Source organism: Camelina sativa, chromosome 18 (assembly GCF_000633955.1).
Source record: "Camelina sativa cultivar DH55 chromosome 18, Cs, whole genome shotgun sequence".
NCBI lineage: Eukaryota > Viridiplantae > Streptophyta > Magnoliopsida > Brassicales > Brassicaceae > Camelina > Camelina sativa.
Window position 1 is genome coordinate 17,538,532 of NC_025702.1, and position 2,946 is coordinate 17,541,477.

Below are 2,946 nucleotides of genomic sequence, written 5' to 3' on the forward strand. Positions count from 1 at the left end.
GGGCCCGGATGGCTTTTATGTCGAATTCCTCACGTCACAATGGGACACGGTAGGGAACTCAGTGGTTNTAAAAGATGGATGTTTTTGGAAGCTTAACATCAAAAAGCAGAGTTCCGGGACCCTGAAATCTATGCTTAAGCTTCGACATATCACTTCTCAATTTATGAAAGCACATTTGGGGAATGGCTGTCACCTAAACTTTTGGTACGATCANTTGTAACACCCTCTACAAATTTGCCTCTAAGATACTGGCCAATCACTTGAAGAAGGTTCTACCTGATCTCATCTCAAACTCCCAATCAGCTTTCATTCAGGGTAGACTGCTGGTTGAAAATGTTCTGCTTGCAACTGAGCTGGTTCAGGGGTTCAACCAAAAGAACATATCTCCAAGAGGCATGCTAAAAATAGACCTTATGAAGGCCTTTGATTCAGTCCATTGGAGTTTCCTAATCAACACTCTTACAACAATGGGGTTCCCCGCAAGATTCATCTCCCGAATCGATCAATGTATATCTACAACAAGTTTTTCAGCCTGCATAAATGGTGAATTATGCGGGTACTTTCGAGGAGCAAGAGGACTGCGCCAAGGTGATCCTCTCTCGCCTTACCTATTCGTTCTGGCGATGGAGGTGTTCTCTCAGCTACTAACGCAACACTTCAGCGCAAACAAGATTGGTCCTCATCCTTCTGCTTTGTGTCCCCTTGTATATCATTTGGCATTCGCAGACGACATCATGGTGTTCTTTGATGGCAAGACAAATTCTCTATCCCATATAGTGGCAGTCCTTCAAGAGTTCTCACGCATCTCGGGCCTCACTATGAATTTGTCCAAAACTGAACTGTTCTTAGCAGGAGTGACCCAAATTGAAGCCACACAGATGGCTTCTCTTGGCTTCAATATCGGTTCACTCCCAATAAGATATCTTGGCCTCCCTCTCATGCATCGGAAGCTAAGATTAGCAGAGTACAGACCCCTCCTTCAGAACTTAACCAACCGGTTCTCCTCTTGGTCGTCGCGTGCTTTATCCTATGCAGGTAGACAACAACTCATATCATCTGTGATATATGGCACAATAAATTTCTGGATGTCAGCTTTTATTCTGCCAAAGGGCTGCATCAAGAAAATTGAAACTCTCTGCGCCAATTTCCTCTGGAGTGGTGATGTAACCAAGAAAGGCATAGCAAAAATGGCATGGCGAGATCTTTGTCTCCCCAAAGCTGAAGGTGGTCTAGGTTTCAGATGCCTTTCCCACTGGAACAAAACATTGATACTCAAGCTTACATGGCGGTTGTTGGCTGCAAGGGACTCCCTATGGGCTCTCTGGCTGAAAAACAACAAAATAAAAGATGGATGTTTTTGGAAGCTTGACATCAAAAAGCAGAGTTCCGGGACCCTGAAATCTATGCTTAAGCTTCGACATATCACTTCTCAATTTATGAAAGCACATTTGGGGAATGGCTGTCACCTAAACTTTTGGTACGATCATTGGACTCCTTTTGGTCCTTTAATTGATTTCATGGGAGGCTCTGGACCAGCCCAAACTGGTATTTCTTTACACGGATCAGTCGCTTCTGCAACCAATGAAACAGGGTGGAACCTCAGACCAGCCAGATCACCGCAAGCAGAATCCCTCCATATCTACCTCACATCGATTACCACCCCTCTCCCTGCGGCGATCTCAGACTCATACTCTTGGCGGATTGGGACAGAGGAATTGGTGAACTTCTCCACCTCCAAGACCTGGGAGGTTTTGAGGCCACGTGCAAACGCACCTATTTGGACTGCTCAGGTTTGGTTCAAGGGAGCAATCCCTCGTCATGCTTTCCTGTTTTGGCTGATGCATCAAGACAGACTCCCCATAAGGACGCGCCTGATTCGCTGGGGACTACAAGTTGATCCCAGTTGTTGCATATGTGGGCTTCTCCCTGAGACCCGAGAACACTTGTTCCTGCGATGTAAGCTCAGTGAGGATATGTGGTCTGCAGTCACCCATCGCCTAGGATACAGGCCATTCTCTTTCCACACATGGGATGCCTTCTCAGCATGGTTGGATCTGAAAGACAACACTGCACCAAAGAGTCTGCGCCGATTAGCTGCCCAAGCAACTCTTTATGCTATCTGGTCAGAGCGCAACAACCGCTATCCGTGACGCCATCTTCTGCTCAAACGACTTGACCGGCAAATCCGTGACGCCATCTTGGCAAAGCAAAAAAGGCGAAACTTCAAAGACCTTCTTCTTATTTGGCTACAATATGACTAGGCTCCTACTCAAATTATGACTTTGTCTGCTTCTTCCTTGTTTTTTTTTTTTTGAGCAAAGGACGATGCTTGTATCCCACTTTTGTAACTTCAGCAAACATTATGTTTAATGAAATTCACATATTTAAAAAAAAAAAAAAAAAATCCAGAAGAACTTAAATAATATACATTTGAGGTTGTTACGATTATCCTATTATACGTACTCACAACACTACTATTGCAGTGACCATTCAACCAATAATTTTGCTATTAGTTGTCCGTGTTTAACACATTTTTGTTTGTGTCCAAGTAGTAATTCTAGAGACTAATTAAAGCAAAAACATGCATATTCACGTCAATCATTTTGTCCCATTCTCGACAGATAACCCATCGTATTCGTACAATGTTGTCATTTTTCTTTTCTTTTTTATTAAAAACAAGACATATGTAATTGAGAAGATTTTTTTTTTTTTTTGTTTGAACGAAAATGTAATTGAGAAGATAATGTTCAAAAAGTTGTAAGAACTTGTTAACAACTTCGATATATTATGAAGATAAATATATGATATGATCTGACCTATAAGCAAATTATTCAGCTTGGTGACGTGTCCGTGTCCACTAATTTATATATATATATACAGGGGCGGACGCAAGGCTAAGAGTGGTGTGGCACGTGCCCCACACTCTTTTTTTTTTTTTTTTTTTTT